General features: G+C 41.3%; 1 protein-coding gene across 7 annotated transcripts in view; it reads right to left on the minus strand.

Annotated features, from left to right (window-relative positions):
• Positions 1-12547, minus strand: part of ZNF536 (zinc finger protein 536) — a 472346-nt gene that overhangs the window by 373259 nt on the left and 86540 nt on the right. For all 7 annotated transcript variants that reach the window (XM_072117185.1, XM_072117182.1, XM_072117181.1 and 4 more), the window contains exon 4: positions 3339-3454. The gene's annotated coding sequence lies outside the window, so the exon portion shown is untranslated. The remainder of the gene's footprint in view (positions 1-3338; positions 3455-12547) is intronic.

Consider the following 12547-nt stretch of genomic DNA (forward strand, 5'->3'; position numbering starts at 1 on the left):
TCACAGGAAAACAGCTCTAATACTGCGCTGAGAACTTCAGATGAAAGCACGGAAGAACAAAGGCGTTCCTGTGTGCAGGAGATACGTTCAGATTCCCAAATATTTTATCACTCAACAAATACAGATCCCCGTACTAATAATGACAAGTAACAGATGGACGGCTGCATTGCCATAATGGAGGAAAAAGACTGATCTCAGCACTACTAGAATCAGTTTCATTCCACAGAGTAAACTTAAGTCAGGAGATACACAATGAGACATTATCGGATGCTGTGGGTGAATGTATCTATGTATAATGTACAGAAGTGGTGGAATACATCACAAAATAATGTGATCATTATATATCATTGAATATCACTGTATATGTGATATTACAGCAGTGTTACAGCTTTGGTAGAATTTATTTCTGTATATAAGGTACAATTGTGAAAGAACATATGTTTGGCAGTTGGTATATCACTGTAAAATAAACAAAAGCAAGTTTTAAATAGTGCTGTGAATGCGGATTATATAGTTGTACAATGTACACATGCAAGTGGGTATATCACTCTTTAATGTACTGAAGTTGTGGAATATAATGCACAGTAGTAATGTAATATATCACTGTATAAAGTACACAAGCCCATGGATATATCAAAATGCAGTGCACAAAAGTGGTTGAATATATCACACTATAATGTACAAAAGCTGGTAAATAAATATACAGTGATGGCCGAATATATTGAATCAGTCTGAAGTAAGGTTGCTCTATGTGTCCTGAAAAGTGGTATATAAACCCCTCTAGTAATCTAAAACCCAGGTTTGTTAGAAAAGAAAATCTCCTGTGTCATTTATTATTTTTTTAGGGAGGTTTTACAATTTTTTTTATTTCCCCTCACCGATCCCCTTCCCGTAGATATGGGATGAATAAAAGTCGCCATTTTGAAACATCTATCTCAAGCGAATCATTAAAGATTTAGATTTGTGTCGGTGCCTGAAAAATGAAAGATTTGTAATGGAATTATGAATCGACTAATCGAATAACTCATATCTAAATGCAAAGTGTGTGGGCACATCACTATATAATGTACACTTGCAGATGGATGTAACTAGTGAATGTATAAAACATAGAGGGGTAGATATATCACCATCTAATGTATGTAAGGTTTTAAATATATCACTATACCATATATGGAAGTGGGTGAATTTATCACTTAATAATGTAAGTTTCCATATTGGCAAAAGTTGGCTTGATGTCAATTTAGACTAATGGGGTTTGGGGTAAAGGCTTTCTAATCTTAATCTTTTTCAAAGGGAAAGTGTTTGCTTATCCAAATGGGTTCGCGAGTTCGAAAAGGCTGTTACCATATTTATTACAGAAGTGAAGAAAAGATTGCAACTAGTATAAAATTAGTGATTAGTTATAATAAAAAAAACAATTAGACTCACCTAAGTCATAATAAAATCAAACCTTTTTCAATATTAAATGGTTTTCTTTGTAATAAAGTGAAGAAAAAAAAACCCTCATGGAAGTGGATCTACAGTTCCCAGTTCTGACCACTAAATACAGAATAAAGCCGTCTGCTTCATTTTCTTTTCGCTGTCTATCAGATGTTGAGAACATTTCATCTACAGAGGTGTTAGATGCTGGACCCCCACCAATATGAGGACTGATCATGGGTGCTTAGCCTGCCAGTAAGGGTACTGGGGGGTTGCTGGGTCTTGGTCCCTGCTGGTGCTGTGCTGCAGCGATGGTGGGTGCCAAGTTATGCTGCAACAATTAGCGTAACTCACTAAAAAAAGGTCACCATGGGCTTATGCAATTTGATCAAAACACAACTAGAAACCTCAATTTCATTTTGTTAATGTAGCCTAGCGCTAATAGATAAATGTGGCATGAGAGGGTCTCCAGTCCTGATCTTTCTCTCTCCAAATTGAGGTAAAGTTTGAATTCTGTCCCCTCATTTATTCTGTATTTTTCCTGGTACCAGCACTCCGCCCCATTTAGCCCAGGTTAGTGACAGGTCAACAGGAATGACATCACTGAATGTATAGGTTGTATCACCAATACTATCACTACAGCTTTCTAGACAGCTGCATTCTCAGTGTTGTCCCTGTAGCAGATGTCACTACTTGTGTACTACTAGAGTATCTGTCCAATACTAATATACTAGTGTAATTGTGCCCTCAATACATCCCTGCATTCTAGGACTTTTCACACACACATAAGAAATTCTGTGGATGGTTTTATCAGCTGATCATAAGGACGAAATATGTCAAATAGATTAGTCTCATCTTGTAGTGCAAATGTTTCAGTGACACTCCCCCCCCCTGCTTCCACGCCAGTTTCTAGTGTACTGAAATAATCACAATTTCTTGTGCACTGCTGTAGTTTTGGCTGGCGGGAACAGCAGACCAACCGATGGTTACACCAAGAATGTATGCCTCTTTATGTATCCACTGCAACAGTGTGGGATTTGGAGAACAGTAGTCAAGCATTCATCCACCCTCCAGGCCGCCTCATCAGGTACCAGCCTGGAGGTGGTACTGTCCCTGCTTCCTGTTCTTGGTCTTCTCCCCTTCCTCCTGCGGTCTTGTCTCAAAACTCACCAAAAAGCGTCAATGTATGTTTCTCCCTCCGGATTCACGCAGGGCCAGAAGGGAGATGAGGTGCGCACTGTGCATGCGCCAGTTTTGAGACAAGACTGGTAAGGAGGCGAAGGCTACCTGACGAGGCGGACTGGAGTGTGGATGTATGCTTGACTATTGTTCCCTGAGACCCCGCCTCCCTGACTGGTCAGTGTCCACGGATATAACTATATTTTTCAAGATAAAGGTACCGTTGGACATTGATAAATGCATGTGCAGAAACCATAAAAAGTTTAAAAATGATTTGTGACAGGTTCCCCTTTAACATCCCTAATGCCATGTGCTTGGTGGCAGAGTTTTTCTTGTACATAGGTGCTTGTGAATAAGCTGCTAGTAACAAAAATCATTCTCTATTATTAAGAGTGAATACTTTGCAATTAAATGAAAAGTGAAGGAAGCAATACATCTCTGCTAGGATTAATGTCAGCGCCACTTTACTGTGATACACAGTGACAGCATATCAGATCCACAGGCACACTCAGGCTATCCTTGTATTTCTTACACCCACAAACATGACCTGAAAAGTCTCTCTCTTTAAAGGTAGCGTCTATAATATTCTCTGGAGAGCAGCCGTCCTGTGAGAGAAGCATTTACCACAATAAAGATCATCGCAGCCAGTTATAGAAATACTCCAACCTGATTCTGACAAGGTGCCATATGTTGTCATTTTGAGAGGATGTAGATCAAAGTCATTCGGAAAACAGTCGTACCTTATGGTAGTGCAAATGTAGTTCTCCACGGTCGCCGACCTGCTTAAATTGGTTTCTTTCTGATGGTTTTTCGTATAAATCATTGAGTTGACAATAGTTACGTTTCTTGGGGTATCCTGCAGTGATAACAAGAAAGATGCATTACCGCCCTGGGTGTTTGACTAACTGCTGAACATCTCATTGTATTTATAAGACACATCCATAGATGCCAATATAGTATTTGGAATATTCAGAAAACAAGAAAAGGTCGCATGAACATTAAAGGGGTTGTCTAGACCAGACAGTTATCTGGTAAGGACACTAACACCCTAACATGCTCACTTAGCCAAAAAATGGCCACTCTCCTCAGCCAGGGAATAGAGATGGGACTAGTGGGAACCTGGTAAGCATCAGCAAGGCGGTCAGTCACTGCCTCCCACAAGATCAACACACTTGTCCCCTGAAGCACTTTGTAGAGGTGCAGCTCTGTCATAATTTCTCAGGATAGGAGTATACTAATCTCATAGGGCAGTGATGGCGAACCTTTGGCACTGGTGCCAGAGGTGGCACTCAGAGCCCTTTCTGTGGGCACTCAGGCCATCAGCCTAGGACCGAGTTCACCAAACAGGACGAAATGCATTAAATCTTCCTGCAGTCCGAGGCAACTTATGAGATGCTGCGCTTAGCACGATTTTACAGCTACACTTCATTGACTGTTTGGAACTGCTTGAAAAGTGAGAAGGTGTTAAAAGAAGTGCATTATCCTGCTGGACCCTTCATTCTTCCTAAACAGAGAGACCCTGGAGAGAAGCTACAATGATAGTCTGAATTTGCCCACCTTCTTGCAACTGTATTGGTGGCATCAGGTGGCCGATACAATTAAAGAAGTGGAAGAACAGGTAGCAATAAGTTACTGCTTAAAATGGCACATTGGCACATCAGGGTAAATAAGTAGGTTTTGGATGTAGTTTGGGCACTCGGTCTCTAAAAGGTTCGCCATCACTGTCATAGGGTAATGACTTGCTCAGTCAAGTATTACTGGAATATGGCTTATATGACTGAGACAACATCATGATGGCAGGAGAGAAATAAGATATGCTAGTGAGTTGTGCCTTCAATAGTTTAGAAAAATTATAGGTTGATCCGTGCATTTAAAATATTCATCATTAAAATAATAAAATATGGTGTCCAATCTGCAGGCAAGCTTGTTATAGAGCAGGAGAAGCTGATCATGTGGAAATATAGATCTGTGGGGAAGAGAGTCCTTATAAATTGAGATACTTCATTTGCTTAGGACCACCTACTGCACTACATAGGGGGGCAGGTTTTGTTAAAAAAAAAACCTCCAACTCCAGCTTCCGGTTTGATTCGCTTCCAATCCTGTCGGATAGTGTTGGACTGGCCTGCCAAGGATCCACCCAAGTTCTAACCTAATATTATACCCCATACATACTGCAAAAAACAACATGGTTTTCTTTTTACTAGATTTTAACTAAACCTGCTCCCTCTGAGGTTTTTCCAAGAACTGGAAAACTCTTTTAAATAGACAAAATACTATTTGATTTTGTTTCTATTTACAACCTATCAATGTGCTCAGCTCCTCCTGCTCTATGCTATACTGCCTTCAGATGAGGCTCCATGTTCAACGTGACAGATTTCCTTTAATTTACAGTTGCAGATGTCTGGGAAGAAAAGTTATAGAGAAGAGAAATGAGATAATGGATGTGTACACACTTAAAAAAAAACATGAATTTATTTTGTGACAGCCCAGCTACTAAACCTGACAAAGAAATTGTATTTTAATCTGGAATCTTACAAGAAAGGACTAAGCAGAAATATCAATGATGAGTCTGGTGTGTGGCACATTTTATATTATTGTAGGATATATACATGTATACATATATGTAAGTTTTATATTTCCTTATAATGATCCAATAATTCTATATACAGTATCTGACCATTGTTTATCCTGGATTACAGGAACTTTTTAGTATAACCCAGGACTCATACAAAGCTATGGCTGAGCATTCTCTCGTAGCAGTCAGACCTGATGCTTTTTTCCCTCCATGCTCTTGTCACTGACATCAGATGTCTCTCCTGTTATGAAGTACGTCTCAAATGCGTCCAAGTACTTATGAATCTATGCCATAAATGTAAATCTCTCTGTAGGCTTAAGTGCACATAAATCCTTAACTTTTCTTTTAATCAGTTATGCATTATATACTCCGATGAATAACTGAAGCGGAATGTCCTTTTAATCATTTGGATGTGTATTAGGATCAGCAACTTTAACACCGTTATTTTTTTATATAGAAATAACTTTCTTTAAAAGGCATTGCTTAAAGGTGAAGCTGTTGAGAGATGGAGCAACTGCTAGCTGTCATTCTTCATCTTGTGCAAGTCTGTATGTTATACTGGAGCGAGGGAAGATAGAAAATCCAGAAGCCAACAGGTAGAAGGGGAAGGGGGCGGGGGGGTCACAATAGCAGGAGAGCGGAGTGTAGTAATGTGAGGGAGAACAAGGGGCTACTTATGATGGGCAATTTCATAATGTGGGTAAGAGAAAGGGGGTTCATAGAATTAGAGTTACATAGCTTGTAGTTATTGTCCCTAGTTATTGACCTTTAAACATATTAGTACATCACATGACAGGGGAAGCATCATGATGTAAGGAAGGAAATGGAAACTAATGGAGTTCTTAAGCAGATCAGTGTAGCAATTTTTAGGCAAAACTGATCGGTCAACCTATGTAATGATATAAGTGAGGATCAATCAGTCAATGTGATCATTGTTCTCCCCACCGTATGACATTGCCCTTCTAACTGGCCCATGTGTCCTTGCCCATAGGGTCACTGCCTCTCAGATGCTCTGCTGCTGAAATACTCTGTGCTGACTGAGGTCAATTTACCTCTATTAGGAGTTGGTGATCATTCTATACATTGATTCAAATGATGAAATTGCCATGTCATTGGAAACAGTTGTATATGCAGTGAGTAGCAATAGATTTCAATAGTGAAGCGTGCTAATCTTATGGCCTTTCCATTCATTTGTGGAAGGAATTAACATTTTCCCAAATTTACTTCTTTTTTATCAGAAACTTTGTTTTCAGATACTGACATATAGTAGAGGTGTATCATTGTGGTGTGAGTGAATCAAAGTTACTAGTATATCATGATAGCTAGTATACAACCCAGTAAAATATCACTGGACACATGGTTTCGGTTTGACGAGACAGTGATTTAGGAAACTAATATGAATGGGGTAGCTACCATTAATGTTACCATTAATTCCCAAATGCACAATGTGTACCAGACCCCCTTACTTTAATATATTACTTATAGCACTTGTCTCTTTATACAGGGATGGTTGTCCTGAGACTCCTGGGCCTGGTTACAAGTTTACAACCACACCTTGTGCATCCCCTATAATTATTCCCCTGTATAACTGTATAAACCCTGGGAAAACGTTCCTGCAGTTACAACCTGTATCTCAGATCTTGGCATCTGTTTATAGTGTTCTGTTTCCCGCTACTAAACTCTTTAAAAAATTTTTGGTTTCTAGACACTGATCACCTGATAAAGAGTCTTACTGTAATAACTTGGTCCCAGCTATAAAAAGTTGCAGACATCTCAGAAATGTATCGGTAGCATTCCTCCTATGACAGTGTTCACAGACGTCATGTCTCCCCTGAAATACCTTACGAGAAGAGATAGACGAGAAAAAATTTGTTCTCACGGCTGCTCTTTTGGCTTTGCCACTGATCCCTGCCAAATCTACCTAACTTCTGACCTGTTAAAAGCACCATCTGCAACTCGAGGCGATGCTGATAATGGTATCATGATAAATACGGAACTGTAACTGTAGTGGCCTTGAATATATTCACATTTCATGGAGATGTGTATCAGGCGAGGGCTTAGACGTTGCTCAAATGCTCCTACTCTATCCACGCGTCGCACAAAGAGTGTGTAACAAAACTTTGTATGAATGGGGAGAGAGTGCAGAGGTCAAGTTGAGGAAGTTTTTGTTTTAAAAAAATCCTCCATGACACTAATGTAATTAAAAATAGATTGCTGTTATCTTCCTAAGCAAAGGAATAGCTGGAGGTCCCTGCTGCCAGAAACATTTGATCTGTTTTCTAGGACTTTTTTCAGGAAATTCTAGTGAGTTTTAGGGGCACTCCGCTCCAAAATAATTTAAACTTTAGGATGGCTGCTTTCCAGCACTGTATTGACACACATCACAGGAATCAGTTCTTCCTCTATTTTGGAGACTGCAAGCGTACCCTATAAGCTCTACATAAAGTGGAAAAATACTAGCAATTATTAGACAGCTCAGCCTTCCTGACTCTTTATTCTTATGGTCCTTAATGTAAATTACCAGGCAATGTAGTGCTGAGGCATCACTGGATTGAGAGCAGGGGGAGTATATAAAATTGCAGAGTGTGATGTAAACTTAAATGGGGGCTGCATTAAGATAAATTTGGGGTTCTAGTGGAGGGCTTCTTTAAAAGAAACACTACAATTTAATATAGTTAAAAATAGATATATGACATCTTTTAGGTAAATCAATTTAGCCATGGGCCGGAGGTCATTTAGAGGTAGGATTGTGCATAGCTCGTTTTGTAAGGTTCTGGATGATCAGGGAGTTTTGTGGTGTATTGAGCATTATAACTGGATGCTATTCAGCTGCTTTCCAGTGACTAGTTGAGGGTAAAATGTTGTGTAGTTAGCTTCTATCAGACCAGCAGCCTCGGTTATGAGACTGGTGATGCAGCGGCTCCTTATTTACAGATTCCTTTACACCCATAGACTGTTTTGAATGCTAATGCATGCGCTCCAATTAAGGAATGAAAAAAGCGCTATTTTCCATGCTGAGATTTTCTAGAGAAACGGCAGAGATTTAAAGAGCCTGAAGCTTTTCAGGGAAGACCAGAGATTAAACAAACAAGGCCGGTGAACATCTAAGTGAACAACACTCTCACAGGAATGATGGGAAACAAAGGTATAGTCAAGTAATTTTACAAAATGGTTAAAGCTACCACTTTAGTGTCATCAGAGCAAATGGGCAACTCACTAAGAAAAAGAACTGTGTCATACAGAGTCATCAGAGCAAATGGGTTCACAGGGAAACCATCTGGAAATCGACCTATAACCTTACTATTTGCATGGACCAGAAACCTTTGGAATTAATACAATGTTTAAATATCAAGAATACCAAGTCTGAGTATATAAACTTATGAGAAGATATCTGTACCATCAACCCTCACCATTAGCTAACCATTCCTATATTGTAGTAATGGAGAACTTTTTAGAGGCTGAATGGCCAAACTACAACCAAAACCAACTAATTTATGGTAAAGTGCACATACAGCAATTTAAAGGGGTTGGCCACTTTACCTCATGTTTTTTGTAATGTGTTTGTAAGTTTGGGGCTGGATATTAGGTAATTTACCAATATACACCTATGAAAAGTTCTGTAAGCTTTCTTGATAGGTAAAGTGAAGCATTATCAGACAGAAATTCATGTCCATAAAATGGCCGCAGATGGAGGGTCACGTTATCTATCTTTCCATGAACAACTGCCCTGCCATGACCTTAAAGGACTAATCTTTCGTGGCCCAGAGCTCTTATAAATATTAATTCCCCCAATATGCAAATTTCCTAAAGAATCTACTGGGGTTTGGAACAGCCGTAGCTGAGGCTACACAGCGCAGCTACTCCATGCCCCAGTAGCCTCTTGCGTTCCAATTAGAGATGAGCGAGCACTAAAATGCTCGGGTGCTCGTTACTCGAGCCGAACATTTCCAGATGTTCGAGTGCTCGTTTCGAGTAACGAGCCCCATTGAAGTCAATGGGAGACTCGAGCATTTTTCAAAGGGACCATGGTTCGGGAATAAAATGTGTTAATTAATTGAAAAAGAATGTCTTCTGATAAGTTAGCAGATGTATGCAAACATCTGCAATCTATTCTTCACTGTTCCGCGCGTATATTATCTCCCGACAAGTTAACAGATGTGAAGAACAGTGAAGAATAGAATAAAAACAGTGAACACAGGATCATTTAAGTGAAAAACACAGTGAAGAATAGATTGCAGATGTTCTGCACATCTGCTTACTTGTCGGGAGATACGCTGTCCCGGGATCCGCTGCTCTCCGTGCCCCGCTGCTCTCCGTGCCCCGCTGCTCTCCGTGCCCCGCTGCTCTCCGTGCCCCGATGTCTCCGTGCCCCGATGTCTCCGTGCCCCGATGTCTCTGTGCCCCATGTCTCCGTGCCCCATGTCTCCGTGCCCCATGTCTCCGTGCTGCCGCTGCCGCTGCTCTCCGTGCTGCCGCTGCTCTCCGTGCCCCGATGTCTCCGTGCCCCGATGTCTCCGTGCCCCGATGTCTCTGTGCCCCATGTCTCCGTGCCCCATGTCTCCGTGCCCCATGTCTCCGTGCTGCCGCTGCCGCTGCTCTCCGTGCTGCCGCTGCTCTCCGTGCCCCGATGTCTCCGTGCCCCGATGTCTCCGTGCCCCATGTCTCCGTGCCCCATGTCTCCGTGCCCCGATGTCTCTGTGCCCCATGTCTCCGTGCCCCATGTCTCCGTGCCCCATGTCTCCGTGCTGCCGCTGCCGCTGCTCTCCGTGCTGCCGCTGCTCTCCGTGCCCCGATGTCTCCGTGCCCCGATGTCTCTGTGCCCCATGTCTCCGTGCCCCATGTCTCCGTGCCCCATGTCTCCGTGCTGCCGCTGCCGCTGCTCTCCGTGCTGCCGCTGCCCCATGTCTTCGTGCTGCCGCTGCCCCGGTGTCTCCTAGCTGCTCCCCGGTGTCTCTGTGCTGCTCCCTGGTGTCTCCGTCCTGCTCACCGTGTTCTTCAATGTGTTCTTCACACATATATATTGTTCTTCACATACTATTTTGTTCGCACCGTTCCGCGCGTATCTTCCGACAAGTAAGCAGATGTGCCGAACATCTGTAATCTATTCTTCACTGTGTTCTTCACTGTGTTTTTCACTTAAATGATCCTGTGTTCACTGTGTTCACTGTTTTTATTCTATTCTTCATTGTTCTTCACTGTGTTTTTTTAATTAAATGCTCGACTACTCGTCCGAGCAACGAGCCGTCTCGAGTACCCTAATGCTCGACCGAGCATCAAGCTCGGACGAGCATGTTCGCTCATCTCTAGTTCCAATGCATCTTCAGCAAGCAACTACGCATGTGCAGAACGCAGGCCGCCAGCTGCAAAGTCTCGGCTCTGAAGCCCGAGCTACTGTGCATGCGCAGAACCCAGCTTCACAGACCGAGTGCGCGCAGCTCCTTGTAGCTGCACGCACTCGTCTGCAAAGCTGGGTTCTGCTGAAGATGTATTGATAGGAGGAACACCAGAGGCTAACAGGGCGTGGAGTAGCTGCGCTCTGTAGCCTCAGCTCCGGCTACTCCACGCCTCAGTAGCCTCTTTAGTAAATTTGCATATTGGTGGAATTAAAGTTTATAGAAGTTCTGGGCCAAAAAAGAATTAGCCCTTAAAAGGGCTATACTGGTATACATTAGAGGAACCTCTAATGTTGAATTCTTCAACATGGGCATATTGTTGAGAGAATTAAAAGGGTGGTTCCAAAATGGATTCTCTTTTTCACCCGTATAAACCCATATGTATGAATACATTTTTTAAAAAAAATATGAAGAGAAAAGCAAACAATCAGTGGTTATATAAGAAAGATTTATAACCATTCCCACGTAGGAGTTAATATGATTTGAATTTAACCCTTCAACAAAAACCACTTAGCAATGCCAAATTCCTACTTTCTGCAGTATAAAGCAGAAGCCTTAACTTTCAACTTGCAAGGGTAGGGCGAAAAACATAGCTTCCTAGTGTTTTAAGTTGCTTCAAAGAGATACCATTTATTTGTTGTTGATTTTAGAAGATGTTTTTGAGTGAATGCAAAACAGATAATTAATTATGTTGATTGCTGAATGCTGAATCACGTTCTAACATTACCTGAGAGAGGAAAACATCTTCTAGAGCCTAATATGTTTTCACCCTCAAGTACGAATCACGACAAAAACCAAATTCCTCCCCTAGTTGATTTCCAAACAGGAATTAATAATAAAAAAGAAGAACTGGGAAGTAAAGAAGTGGTAGTTGTGGGAATGTGCATCTAATTGCATGTTGGGTGAAGATGGGATTATGTCTTATTGTTAATGTGCTTTGTGCTCCTTCCAGAAGGTATCCTGCATTGGTTGTTATGTTCTAATCCCGTAACTACAATGTATAATATTTACATTTCTGTCTTCCTCCTATCACGGAAGGATGACCTACATATGTCACTTGAAGGAGAACGAGCGCTTTCTGAAAGCTATAATCAGCGTGCATTTAAGACAATAGCAACATGGCAATAACAAACAAGGAGCCTTCATTTCCAATCTAAATGAAAGGTTCTCAGCCCAAGCAGGTGAAAGGAAACCAGGCCATTTTGTTGGTGGTGCCCTCAACAGATGAGCTACTAGGTTAGCTTCAATAGTTGAGTTACTAGGACATGTTATAGCTGTAAGTGAGATGGGTGATGTCAGGGATTAGTGCAAAATATGACAGATACATTAACCGCTCCTGACTGATAGCAGCTGTTGGGTTCTTTAAGCTTTTTTTTATGATACATTGTTTGTGGATGTTTTTAACTGCCCAGATATCATTTACAGGCAGTGTTCCTCTGCAAGAAAACAAGTCCTTGGTCACCATTCTAATATTGAAAATATTAAACATTGATGACACCAGACAAACCCAAACATCTTCTACAAGAATCCGGTTGTATTTGGATCATAGACATGTGCCACACCCATTTTTCTACATTGATTTTTTAGACTTAAATATTGATGGGATTCCCCACTCCTCCATATAAATAAGGTTATTTATATCAGAATCCTACACAGCAGCATAAATCACTACTCATTAGGTTGCTCAGTCACATAAAGTACTAAACAGGTAAAAATTAAAATTGGATTATTGGGGGTTAAATCTTTAGTTCTAGACCAAAACTCAACATAACTTTTTTATACTGGAGCTAATTAGCTGGAGCCGTTAAATGGCATCTACCACCAGGATGCAGGATTGTATACCAACACACTGACATGCTGGTGTGTGCCCCCTCTGGCTGGATTTGCTCTTCTTTTAGTTTTATATGCCCTGTTTTTGTTTTTGTGAGCCTTAGTGGGCTCCAGGTTCCATAGGTTTTAATGGAGCCCGGAGCCTCTCAGG

This window comes from Engystomops pustulosus, chromosome 7 (genome assembly GCF_040894005.1).
Source record: "Engystomops pustulosus chromosome 7, aEngPut4.maternal, whole genome shotgun sequence".
Classification (NCBI taxonomy): domain Eukaryota; kingdom Metazoa; phylum Chordata; class Amphibia; order Anura; family Leptodactylidae; genus Engystomops; species Engystomops pustulosus.